Raw genomic sequence first — 14,018 nt, forward strand, 5'->3', positions numbered from 1 at the left:
AATGAGAAGCACGCCTGTGGCGTGGACGGGTTCGGGGGGTGGTTTGCGCACAGAAAACATTTCTCACATGATCAAATTTGTGCGTCATTCCAAAGATCTGGGCTGCTTTTCTTCTCTCTGAAACATTCCCATAATTAGCATAATTAGCACCGTTCACTTCTGGACCGCTGTTCCAGAACTCACAGAAACACGGGACGCGACCGATGTTCGTGCGGCCGAACCGTAACGGACCGCGCTCGGTGTCCTCGGGACCTAGGGCGCCTCGAAGCCCGATGCTCGGTGACCCAGAATTTTAATAATGACAATAACTCAGATGCGTGACGGGCATCCCGATTGGTCGAGAGCCAAAAGGAGCTCCAATAGGAAGGCGCTTCCCATCAAGGTGACATTGGCTGCACCTCGGCGGACGGCGCCTCGATTAAACACAAGTGCATGTGATGGGCCTCATTACTGGTCTTAGTGAAACAGGCTCCTCGGCTCCTCGACCCCCACCCCCCCCAAGACGTTCTTGATCAGGGCTCCCAGGTTGTCCACCGGTCACCAGGCTGCCTGCAGCTCCTTGGGGTGAACGAGCTCCAGGGCTGAAGAACGAGGCCCAGGGATGGGATGAGGTCGGGTTTGTTGGGAGGTTCCAGGTCTGTACTGCCCATTCTTCTCTGGCGGAAGGACCGGGTGCAGGAATGGGGAGGAACGGGAACCTGTAGGACGTCCAGAGAGCGTTGGGCTGCGAGGAAGAGCTCCCAAAGAGCTCAGCCGTGGATCCGTACGCTTGCAGAATCGCAGAAACTCTGGATCTGAGCTGCAATGAGCGCCCGAAGAGGTCCCGACCCCTACCGGCTTTGCGGCTCGGCGTTCCGACAGGTGTGCGTAGCACCGTCGCCGACCGCGGCAGCGAATCCCGCTACCTGGGTGGTCCACGGTCTACTTAAACCCCCTCAGCCCCCCTGCTCTGCCGCGGCACAGGAAGCCACTGTGTCGCGTCCTTTTCCGGGACCTGCGGCCTGAGGAACACGTTGAGCAGCTTCTGCAGCGCCGCAAGCTTCTCTCCTCGGACTACCGAGGCACTCGGAGAGAAAAGCGGAATAGGTTTGTCTTGGGTGGGAATACGTCCCACGTGAGGAACGGTAAAGTACTGCTAAGTGAGCTCGTCACGTGGTGACAGACCTCCAGCAGGTGCCTTACAGCGAGCGTCTTCTCGCCCAGCAGTTCCTGGTCAACACGAGAACGTGGAAAGCGCTGCGGCGGAGCGCGCAGCTCCACGCGGACCTGAGAGCGGCGAGCGAAGCGACTTCCGCTTAGTTTTAATGAGTTCTAATGAGGGGGGCCGCGCGCGCGGGACGCACGTGGACGTCCCACTCCACGCGCCGCTCGCCTGCTCGCCGACCAAACTTTTCATTCATAAACGGTCTTTAACGTGTCACTCTTCACGTTCCGCGCCTGGGCTCGCGCCACCTCCTCGCGTGCAGCGCGTGAAGACCCGCGCCTCCTCCGCACTGCCCCGCGCTCCGTGAGACAAGAGGAGCGCTGCGGAGCCGAACCGAACCGAACCGAACCGAGCCGCGCGGGACAGAACAGATGATGCTCTGTTACAGCCCAGACTGCCCGACTCTCCGGACTCCGCGCCCGCTCGCGAGCGCGAGGCGACCGGTTTCAAGCTCCCCTTTCTGTGAATTGATTCTACTATGGGTTCGCCAGCACGCGCGCTCCCCGAGGAGGGGGAACGCAAACATTGTTCTCACTCCCACTCGGCGCGCTTTCGAGGTGGCGAACACAAAAACACACTGACCACGTTTACCTTATGCGTAGAAGCCAAAATAACTCGAAACCCCGCCTCAGGACGCCGAGAGCGCGGCGAGTTTATCGCGCGTCTGTCACGGACCCCCCCGCCCCTCGCAATGGACTCGTCCACAATTTATTCCAGGGAAAGACTGACAGTTTTTTGGGTCATGAAGCAGCTGTTCGAGTCAGCGCGCTGCCCTCCCGCCGCGGCAGCGAGGAGCCCGTCTATTTTCGAGTAAATAACTAAACCCGTTAACTTACGATCGGAAACGATTAAACTGTGGAATTCATCGGGGTCGTGAGATCAGAGAGGTCCAGTGTGCACCGAAAATGTTAAAAAATAACATCGCGGGCCGTGTCTAAAGTGACACAGCGAGCAGTGAAAGCGGTACAACTGAATAATAATTGCCAGCACCAGTTTTGTGAGAAAGTATAAAAGTGTCGCTTCTTCCCCGATACAATAATGATTGTTCCCAGGGACGGAATCCAGTGTCATTTCGGTGTGTTTATAAACACAAGAGCCTCAGATCATGGTTGCATTTCCCATATCATATCTTGTGAGAAATGAATAGCTAAGTATGAATTCTGAGGGAATAAAGGTGAACACACACACACACACACACACAGAGTGACAGAACTTTCTGGATGTGGATCCAAACTGAGTTCACCTGAAAGCGCGGGAAGAACAGAAACGTGAGGAAAAAGCCGTAAGCGCTGAGGAAACGACGTGCGATGGTCACTCGTGCTTTCGCTTCGGTTCGGTGAAGAGACGGTTTTCTCTCCCGCCGCTCGTGTTCTGCACCGCAAGTAGAAACGAACGCGCGTTTTACAGCGGATGTGGAAGTAGGGGACGTTTCGATAGCTGGCGGAGCTCGGATACCCGTAGGCCCGGAGCGTCGAAGGACTTTTACCGAGGGCCCGGAACTCGGCGAGCGCGGAGGGCGGCGTTACGGTCTATTGTGTGACGCCGGGCTCGGGCGGTCCGAGGTGACGGAGGGGGAGGTGGGGCGCGAGCACAAAGCGAGGCCCGCGAAGCCCCGGCCGAGTCCGTCGGGAAAAGTTCGGCCGTAGAAAATCGCGGCGGGTTCCTCGCCGCCCCGTCGGCGCGCCGCGCTTCTACAAACACTCGGGGCGCAATAATCGGTGGTGTCGCTCTCCGCCTTTGACAGGCTGGACTTTGTGCATCACCTTGTCCTCTTGATGGACCGACCGTCTCTCGCTGGGTCTCTCTGCGACACGAGTGCGGAGACTTCATCGGCCTCCTCGCGGCAGCATTGCAAACGTGGACGGTTTTGATTTCGGACGACCGATGGAAGGGTGCTCGAGCGGCGCAGGAGTGGCTGGAGGTGTTTTTCACTTGAGATAAACAGAAGAAATTACGTCAGTGGCAAAGACGGGTGAAGAAAGACACGGTTGGATCCTAATAAACAGCCTCGGTTCCCCCCTGAAACAGAAGCGCTGGGATGGCGGCGCAGATAATAACTGTGTTTAGACTGCGAGCTTTTCTGTGCACCGACACACAGCAGCCTGCACGGTCCAGGAGCCTTTCTTTGTCTGCTGGCGTTCAGCTCAACCACGCACACACGCACCGTCAGAAACGGCTTGTCCCAACTGGGGTCGTGGCGAACCGGAGCCTAACCCAGCAACACAGGGCGCAAGGCTGGAGGGGGAGGGGACACACCTAGGACGGGACGCCGGTCCGCCACAAGCCGCCCCAAGCAGGGATCGAACCCCAGACCTGCCAGAGAGCAGGACCCGGCCAAACCTGCCACACCACCTCACCCCCTTCAGCTCAACTAATTCATATAAAAGTGACAGATGAGAAAGATTCATAAGACACAGAATGACCATCTTGGGTCAGGAGTCGTTCCCAAGACCGCCTTTTCCTCTGCTCCCATCGGGTGCTGCTCACACCCAGTCCTGAAGGCCTCTTGTTCTGTCAAGTAGCTGAGCTTCTGCACGGTGGAAGCAACCGTCTTCGACCCTGGTCAAAATGGACTTCATTAACACTTACACTATGCCACCCCACCCCGCTGCCCCTTCGCCAGTAAGTGAGCAGCTCCGGGTTCCGCCTGCCCTTAATGGGGATCAGATGTACAGCCAGCGCTGGGGTGGAATGTGAGACCCCCTCCACAAGTACAAGGAGAGCTCAGGAAACCATCCAGAAAATAGGAGCTCCAACACCCCACCCAAAAGTCCACTGCAATGTTCTCTACCAGTCGTGGTTTGACCACCGCCCATTATTGGGGTTAGCAGTGAAGAGTTCTTTGTGTACCGCACACCTTGGAGGTCTTGCTTGACCTTGGTTATCTAAATAACAGCATGGATGACTGGAGGCTCATTTGGGGAGGGCAGGCCAGTTTTCCTTGAGCAGCATCCAGCAATTCCTCCCAAGCCGAGCTCTGGAGAAGCCACACACCCAACACTCATACGGCAGTGTTCCCAAGCCCTGGTTCTCTGTGAGATGCTTCCATTGTGATCATGAGACCACAGCATAGCATCACATCGCACCCAGGGTGGATCTGTTTCTATAAGCAGCTCTATGTTCTTGCCAGTGAAGTTCTGCGCAGCTAGAGTCTCTCCTGGCCTGGAGCTACAAGTTGAGGTTGTGGCAATGGCACGGGGACGCCCAGTAGCCCTGGTGCCCTGGTCCCTACAGGACCGTGTTCACTCCGGCGTACAGCAAATCTGGGGGCGAGTAGAAGACCGAGTGAACAGAGACGGTAACCTTCACGTTGCATGGAGACTCATGGATGTCTATTATGGACACCGATGGGTGTCCAGGAGACGGGTGGGCCGAGTGGGCGAGCGGCCGGGCTTCGAAGAGGTCATGGAGTACCTGCTGTGCTTCTCACACCTGCTAACAGGAGCGCAAGGGTCTGGTCGCTGTGCCTTCACGCGGGGCTTCTCCCGTTCCTCCACTGTGGACTCGTCAGAGGGGTGTGTCTATTCCTTGTGCGAAGCTGCGTCTCCATGCAGTTAAAATTGCATGTGTGCGTAGATCTTCTCCATGTTTCCTTCTCTCCTTTCTGTGAGATGAATCCAAATGTTCAACCCTACAATTTCTCATTCTTACTCTTCAGGTTTTCAGAGCGCCAAGATTGCAAACAGATATGAAGTTATGAAAATTATGAATGGTGGAAAATTCAATGCTCTTTCAACGGTGGAGAGCGCTGTAATGTGGACAGGCGGCAGCCATTGAAAGAAATGGCTTATTAAAAATTAAAAAGCAGCTCACATGAAGCTCTCTCTCCGTCTCCCGCTTGCAGAGGAGCAACACGGGGAATTCAATAAAAAGGAAGGTAGAGTCTGGGAATAAAGGCTCCTATAGACCCAGGAGAGTGTGTGTCTCCTGAAACCGGAGTCGTCACACCGATTCAGCCGCTGGTTCTGCTGGCGATGGAACAGGCCTTGTGCGTGTGTGTGTGTGTGTGTGTGTGTGTGTGTGTGTGTGTGTGTGTGTGTGTCAGGATCCAGTCTTTCCAAGTTCCAGTGGAGAACTCCCACCGCTGCAGAAACCGCAGAGTCTCACACACACACACACACACACACACGCAGTGTGCGAAGGTTGATTGTGCGGCTGCGGTGTGCACCATGGTCCAGCACTTGTGTGCTGTTGGGGGGGAGGAACACGGTGAATGTGTAGGCTTTGTGATACTGTGTGTGTTCACTCTGTGTGTGTGTGAGTGTGTGTGTGTGCATGTACGCTCACACTCTTCTGGTCCCATGTGCCTCTGTGTGTCTGTGGTTTGTTCTCTGGCTCCTCCAGTGCTGGGGGATGGGGATGGGGCCGGGGGGGGGGCAGTGGGGGCACCCATCCTATCGCTAACTGCCCCGGGGCAGGATCGCTAGCAACACACAGAGCACATGTTGAGGCCTAATGCTTTTGGTATGTCCAGCTTTAAACAAAGAGCTTTCCAAAATATTACCCCCCCCCCCCACAAAGAAAAACACTGGCTATTTAGCAATAGATGTCACACATGCTGGGGGGTTGGGGGGCCCTTGCTAAGCGAACAACATTTTTACAGCAACGCAGCCCAGCATGGGGTCGGTATGGCAGCGCCGCTCACACACTTTGCTCGGAGACCCTCTCCTTCGACCACAGTCCCCGTAGGGGAGGAGGGAGCCCCAGTGCGAGGGGGCAGCGGGGGTCCGGGACCCTCTTTGGCCATTCGCTGCTCTGTAATGGTGACGGGACGCGACGAGCAGCGGGAGCCCTGAGACACGCAGTGCCGGGAAAGGGGGAAACGTCCCTGGGGAGGGGGTTGGGCCGGGACACGGAGACAGTGCTGTTTATGTTGTAAATAATTTTTTTCTCAAAATTAAGAAGTATTTTGTGGGTATAATACTGCATGAAAGCATGGAACTAATCTGTGCAGCAGCACCCAAATGCTATAAAAATGCCAGTTTGTCGTCCCAGCCGTTCGCTGGACCCCTGAGCAACGGGGAGACGGGGGGGTGTGGCGGAGGGTGCAGAATGTGGGCCGGGGGGTACGGGGGTGTCCCCTGGGTCTGCTTAGGCGACTTGGATGACAGAATGGGTTTATAATAACCTTGATGCAGATGCCCCCCCACCCTACCCAGCCCCGCCCCTTAGATCACTAATGAATTGCTGGTTCCAAACAACATGGATCAGTGTGGGGGTCGTTGGGGGGATGGGGGGGCTGGCTCCGACACCCCGAAACACACACTCTGACGCGTAAAAACATCAGATCCGGGTTTCGTGGAGACACTGACTATGACAAGGAAAGTAGCAGAGAAAACAGCAGCGATGTAGTGTTTCAGACTGTAGTGTGGTATTTTTCAGACTGTAACGTGGTATTTTTGTCTCCATGTGAAAACTCAACATTTCCGACTATTTATTTATTATGACTTTTGTGTTTCTTTTACCTGTGGAGTGTTTCGCCATGTTCACACACCTGAAATGCCAGGACCTCCCACCTGTGTTTGGGGTCGGGGGGTCTCATTCAGTGTGTTTCACAAACCTCCAGGTGGGACTCAACCCTGGGACCTTCAGGTGCAGGACAGCAGGTCTAACTGTGCTGCGCCAACTGCAGTCACCAGCGAGTCCTGACGTCAGAGTGAGGACATTTGTGTCTCATCGGTGTCCTGCACCTCGGAGGGTCTCACCGAGGACCAGCACGCTTGGTGGACGCAGTGGGGACATGGGGTCCCCCAAGGACAACAGTATTGTCAACCCGCCCCCATCTGGGATGCTTCAGACTTCCCGCGACCCCCTGAACGCCCGCAGAATTACTTTCTTCTCATGACATCTCCTGTCACAACGCTGCCCTGGTGGAACGGAACATACCAGGAGAATTTTTTCACCGCAGTAAGAAAATGTGCGTCCATGAGTGTCTGTGTGTGTGTGTGTGTGTGTGCGCGCGCGCGTGTGTATTGGGGAGGTGTGGGGAGGCGAAGCATCATTCGATCCCCGGCTGGTTCCCAGTGCGCGCTGCCCGGCTGCCGCTCATCCCAGAGCGCCCCATTTCCGGACTGGAAACATAAAGACTGTCGTCATAAATAGGCCACATTAAGTCGGTTTGTTTCAAAATCTCCACATGACCTCTTTCCTCTCCCTCTCCCTCTCGCCGTGTCTGTCACTCCCTCTTTGTTCTGCCCCTGCTCTTGTTTCACCCCACCTCCAGCCTCCCTCCAGGCCTCCCCATCCCCCACCCCCACGATCCAAAGGGGTTAAAGGAAATTTGTGCCTCCAATGTTTCTCCCTCCGACCGAAGGAGCCTGGACTGCCATGTGGACACGTCGCAGTAAATCCGCACGTTTCCCCGTGTAGCCTTTCAGAGCCACGTTGCCGTGAGCCTCATTTCTCTACATTTCTTTTATTTTCTCACACTTGTTCCCAAAGTGTCTTACAGCCCTCAACCACTTACACTGATTTACGCACCCACACAGCAGGGTCGTTGCAGCACATCAGCGCAGGGCAAGTGTGTCGAACGAGGGGACGGCACCGGGAGGTGGGATTTGAACCTGGGACGCTCCGGTGCGAGGCGGCAACTCCAACCGCTGCGCCACCTGCTGTCCCCTCTGTCATTTACTCTGAGGACACAGAGGGCAGTGACGGGCGAGGTGTCCCGCGGGTGCGGCTCTCCCGCGCTCCGCAGGCGTGTGAGGAGTGTGAAGATGTGTCTGAGACTGTCTGCGTTGGGGGCTGAAGGATGGGGGGGAGGAGGGAGGCAGAGAGCATAATTAGCATATGCACTCTGTAATTATGCGTCATTTCTGAATGGCAGTGAAATTTGAACCCGAGCAAAACAAGTGGCTGAGTGCCCCACGAGACAGGCGTGTCGACAGCGTGCGCCGCGGCCTCGGAAACGCCCATGTTTACCAACAGCGGCGTCGGGGCGTGCGCTCGAGCGCTGCACCTGGATGAGTCCTGGAGCCTGAGGGGGCGTGGCCTATAGCGGGAGCAGGGTTGCCGAGACCTGGGTCCTCCACTGCTCACGCGGGGTGGTCTCCTGGAGGAGTTCAAGCCTCCTCACTGCTCCACGGCAGAGCCAGTCCGGCACAGTGTGAATGAGCCCGCCGTAGGGGAGCCCTGATTGGCTGGGAGGCTCCTCTCCTGCTTCCTATTGGCCAGCAGGAAGGGGAATGTAGGCCACGTCGTCGTCGTGAGCCGGCTGTGACCGTGCTCTCTGGCAGCAGGCCGTAATTGCCATATCCTGCCGTAACTTGCATATTTTGAAAAAAAACGGGAGCAAACGAACCTCTTTGCGATCCCTAATTAGCCAAACCCCTCCCACTTGGCTCCGTCACCCGTGAGTCGTGTTAATGAGTGTCACCGAGGAGTGACCGGCCCCGTGTCGCCGGGGGCCGGGGGATGTGGGGTACCGGCGCACGCACAACGCAGATTCACAGAGACCGCTGGAACGCTGTCCCTTCGGTGCCGTTCTCCTGCTGATGGTCTGCGCTATCCCAGCATGCTTTGCGCACACGTGTGCGACATGTGACGGCATGGGCCACGGAGGAGTGTGTGGCGTCCAGGAGAAAGATTTTACTGCTGCAGGAACATGACACAGAGCAACACCTCCCACCCCCCCCCCAGCTCACCGCCACCACGGTGTGTTTTCATATTGAAATATCATGCAAAGTAAGGTGAGGTCTTGCAAATGGGAAGCGATGGGGAGTGTGTAAGCGACACACATTTCCCTGTGTGTTCGCAGAGCTCTTTGTGTTTCCATCTCAACTTTGTTCTGGACAAAAATGTGCAGAAATGAAACATTCAACTTGCTGCTGTATCATTCAGTGCAGGGTGGCATTGAACGATTCCTGCCTATAGTGTGTGAGTGTGTGTGTGAGTGTGTGTGTGTGTGTGTGTGTGTGCGCGGACTCTGATGTTCCTGATAAGCAGTGACCCCCCAAGGCTGTTCCTCCTCGCTGTAGCGCCTCCTGCTGGCGGACAGAACAACGAAAAGGACTCTGTGACCGTGGACCGCGATGTAACGGAATCCCAAGCGCAGCAGGTGTGTGTGTGTGTGTGTGTGTGTGTGTGTGACGGTGCACACGTTATGGACACATGTGACAATCAGTGCTTTCACATGTCAGTTTTGAAGCAAAAAGACAATTTTGAAAAAGGCCCAACAGCTGGTGGCTGACTTGGAGATACTCTGGTGCCGAAAGCCGAAATATGATATAATAAATATGAAATATTGCTGTATCTCATGGCAAACGAGAAGAAGCGTGTTGGAGGCGACCTCTGTGACCTGTATGACCGGTCACCTGTATTCCTCCAGTGACACCCCGTCAGTGTCCACTGAGCACCTTCGCCGTGACGTCCGGAGACTCTCTCTGGGTCGGAAAAGGGTGCGTTGTTACGCCTCTTTACCGCTGGAAAAGTGCGGTAATCAAAAGAGAGGACAGGAACAAGCGTGCGGTACGTCGGGTTCGACCGGCGAGACTCACACTGGGGCTCACGTGACCCCGACCCAGCGCCGCCGCTTCCGCGTGTCTCTCATCCGTACACCAATTGTTTCCACATGCCTCACGAAACGGAAGAATTGAGTGCAATTATTTTAACTAGGAGTGTTCGCTCAATGGTTGCGCTCGTCATCTCGACCGTGACCGCGACCGTGACCTCGGCATCTACATGAACCTACCTGGAGGGGCGCCGGGGAGAACTGCGCCGCTCCTTTAACGTGAGCTTGAAACCTGTCCCCGGTCTTGGACACGGGACCGATGCCGCGTGGCTGGCGACAGGTTGCTAGGCACACAACGGGTGGGCAGTGCTGCGGGTTCGAGAGGGACTCACAGATCCACATGGGGGGTGTAACTGGCCAGGTTGTTCCACGATTTCTGGGAAGCGTTCGGGGACAGCGGAGAGGGTCCGAGTGCTGCGCTGAGGGCGAGCGAGATGGAGACCGCGGTTATTGGGACTGTGGTCATGATGTGGGTTCATCTGGCTTTGGGGTCACCTGCGGACACAGGTTGGACAGTAAGCCCACGCTAATGGGCTGAGGTGTCGGTTCGTCCTCACACTTCGCCAACAGGTATAAGGACACATGACAGGTGTTCTCTCAACCCAGTGAGTAATGCGGAGTGTGTGTGTGCGCGTGTGTGTGCGGCCTGGAGTGGCGCACCGATTAACCGCACAGGACAGGCAATTCTGGGTAAATGTCATTTTATTAATTTTCCGCGTTACTTCACGAGTCTCCAAACGCAGGAAGGCACACGTGTGAGAAGACGACGAGTGTGTGTCGTGCGCAGAGCCTCCACCATCGTTTTGTGACAAGAGGACAGCAGTCGTCGAATCTGTATCTGAGAACTGCGTCATTTCGGAGGTGTTGCATTACAGGTCTGGTGTTGTTGGGAAGGAAGGTGTTGTGTGTGTGCGCGTGTGTGTGTGTGTGTGTGTGTGTGTGTGTGTGTGTGCACGCGTGTCCTCCTCTGAGCCTCCACAGGTGATAAACAAGCCCAGCACATCTGCTCTTTCTGCTTAGGCGAAACACACGGCAGCGCCGGAGCGCGGCACGTCTATCATCGGCAGCTGCGATCAGCATCCATCGCGAGCCATGACTGTTGCTAAGTAAAGCGGCGAAGATGGGAATGAAGGACGGCGCCACACAAGCGGGGGGCGGCGAGGGAAGAAAGGCGCCTCTTTCTAGGAGATGAATTTCGGCGGTTCGCGCCACACCGCCGCTGTCGCGACCCGTTTCGCTCCCCGCCTCAGAATGGACCGTCGACCTCGTGTGTGTTTTTCTCCCGCTCGAGCTGCGCCGGCCCTCGCTCGCTCTTTAACTGCCGCGCTTCCGGCACGTTCTCTCTGAGCGTCTCGTAGAACCGCCCGCGCTGACCCGGCAGCGTCGGGTCACGGGTGCGACGAGGGCGAGCGCCGACTTCTCGGAGCAGCACGACGCGTTTGTCGTTCGTGACCCGAGAGTTGACCTCGGTGACCAAGCCTGCGCGGTTCTACCTCGCCGTTTCTGAAGTTTCTTTCGTCCCGGCTGCCGCTCTGAGTGACCGGAGGCGAGTCGATGCGAACGGAGAACCTCCTGGACGACCCGGGGGGTTAAACCACAGAAGGAGGCGGAAGGGACCCAAACTGGTCAATGAGCATAAATGTTCAGTGTGGATTCAGATGAACCACAGAGAGAGCGTGTGTGTGCACGTGTCTGTAGGCAGCAGGTGAAGGCCGTCTGCGGTCGTACTGACAACAGCACGGTCTGTCCTGCTCCATCTCCCCTTCGAACCCTGACCCTAAGTGTCCACTTGCCATACCAGCCCAGGAAGGAGAAGCACGGTGTTGTTCTCAGAGCTCAGTAGGGCCAGCAGTGGCGTCCCCACTCCCCCCCCCCGCAGTTCTTCTTTTTACCCCTTTTACTTCCCTCTGTAGAGTAACGGGTCCGAACGCCTACTACCGCATACTGCCCCCCCCACGTCGTCCACTACCGGCCCCATGGACCGGACTCATTGTGGAACTGGAACGAGAGGGAGTCCTGCAGGGTCCAACTGGCTGCACGACAGCTCGAATCGCGTGTCGTCCAGGAAGATGCTGCGTCCCCCCAAGCAGGCGGCTGTGCTCTAGGGCAGTTCGACCTTCTCCTGCCGTGAACGTTCAGATAAAGCTGTTAAACAGTAACTCGGGTCCCTCGGCCAATATTTACCCCCTGCTTGTTTTACTGGACGTATCTCGTGGAGCTGGTCCGACGTGGCTGCACGCGGGCGACGCCGTGACCGCAGCCTGCGCTCGGCCTCGGCGAGACGTTTCTCCGAGACGGGCTGTCCCCGCCCGGCTCAGCAGCGTGGTCCGGCTGCCGTCCCGCAGCACAGGTGAGCGCGAGGGACATGTAAAGTGTGTGGTAATGAGCTCCCGAACAAGGAGAGCTCCTCCCGGGCTCATCTCGCTGCCCCGCTGGTGACCCCGCTCCTCATCGCACGTGGCTGGGCTCGTCTCTCCGGCACGAGACGCTGACGTCAGAAGCAAAGCGAGGCAAAGAGTCCTGACACGAGGGGACAACTGTGCCGGATCCGGGTTTGGTTAACGATGAATAAAACATCAGCTGGGAGTTTAACGAGGAAGAACGTGTTCTGTGTTCCGCTTCCTTGGTGTGGAGCGCATCGCCGTGAGCTGAGGAGGCGCCGGAGAAGGACGCGAGTAGGCGCGTGGCCCGGGACCAGCGGGGTCACGAAGACGGACAGCGGTGACGGTCCTCCGCCACGCTGACCGCGGCGAGCCCAAGGAGCAGGGTGGAGGACCCGGTCGGCTCCGAACGACGTCTCTCATCGACTCAAAGCCCTGCGATTGTCCCGCGCGCCATGGACAACATGGAGAAGGGAGACGTCCAACCACAGACTTGGACAGGTGTTTTGGTGTTCTGCTGAGAGCGTCACATAAGAGGACAGAGGGGAAGTGGGAAACACGACCGCAGCACTTACAGCACTGTCAGCGCACACGGTGTTGGGCTTCTGTCCGTTTACCGTGGTGTTTCTCCGAAAGCAGGTCTTTACTAGTCCCTGATCGCCGCCCCCCCCTCCCCCATCGCCGGTGGTCTCATGGCTCTCATGTTCCAGTGCTCCTTCCACCTCAGGTGTTCTGCCCCAGGGTGGAATTCCACCCCCTTCCGTGGCTCCCAGCGCTCGGCCCTTCCCGCTTTAACCACGGTAAAAGATCAAAATAAAAATCCACGTGCGGGAGAACTGGTGACACAGCGAGTAGCGCTCTGTCTCACAGCGCCTGGGTGGCATGAGAGAACATGGGTTTGATTCCTTCTCAGCCTGTGTGGAGTTGCATGTTCTCCCTGTGTCTGTATGGGTTTCCTCCGGGTGCTCTGGTTTCCTCCCACAGTCCAAAGACATGCCGTTCAGGTTCACCCATAGTGTATGAGTGACAGAGAGTGGGTGTGTGTTCCACTGACATATGGATGAGTGACCCAGCATAAGTAGTGTATCTAGCAGTGTAAGTCACTGCGGTGAATAAGGTGTGTGGGCTGATAACAGTACACAGAGTTCATTGGAAGAAAAGTGTCTGCAAAATAAATAAATGTAAATGTCTGATACTTGAATAAATGTAAAGTCTGGGCAGGACACCACAGGGGTGAGAGTCTCAGTCTCTCTCTCTGCACTCTTTCTGCAAGGTGACCAGGTCATCTGGAGCCAGACCACTGAAGGGCCCCCCATGGTAGGATGGTGAGGAACCCCTGGGTGGGAAGGCCCTTGTGTGATGTCAAAGTGCTTGGGTATGATGCAGGAAGTGGTGCTGAGTGAGACCAGACAGCGATGATGGTGCTGAAATTAATACCTTCCCTGCGAGAAGTGGCGTTTGAAATGGACCCCAAATTGAACGCTGTCAAGCTGGAACCATGAATGAGTGCGTGGAGATGTGAGTCAGGGCTGAGTCAGAGAAATATGTGTGTTGGAGAGGTGGTGGGATGCTGAGGGACAGACACCCAACTCACACGACTCTCAAATTAAGGGGCAGCTGGTAGCACAGTGAGTAGGGCTGCTTGGTTGAGCCTTTGGACCTGAAGATTACAGGTTCAAATCCCAGCTGCAGGAGGCTAGAACAAGGTATTTACCCTGAAGTGCTCCAGTAATGTGAATGGTTTAAAAATTGTGGGTAACTTGATGTTGTGTGTCTATTTGGAGAAAAATGTTGGAAAAGGAGTAAATGCCACCTGGAGCTCCATCGCTCTCTCCTTGTTCAATCTGCGGTTCCTCTTTGGTTGACACCCTCCGTGCCACCCCATGGGGGGTGCTGGTGCTGTCGTTCACTTGGCTGCACTCAG

This window comes from Scleropages formosus, chromosome 25 (assembly GCF_900964775.1).
Source record: "Scleropages formosus chromosome 25, fSclFor1.1, whole genome shotgun sequence".
Taxonomy (NCBI): domain Eukaryota; kingdom Metazoa; phylum Chordata; class Actinopteri; order Osteoglossiformes; family Osteoglossidae; genus Scleropages; species Scleropages formosus.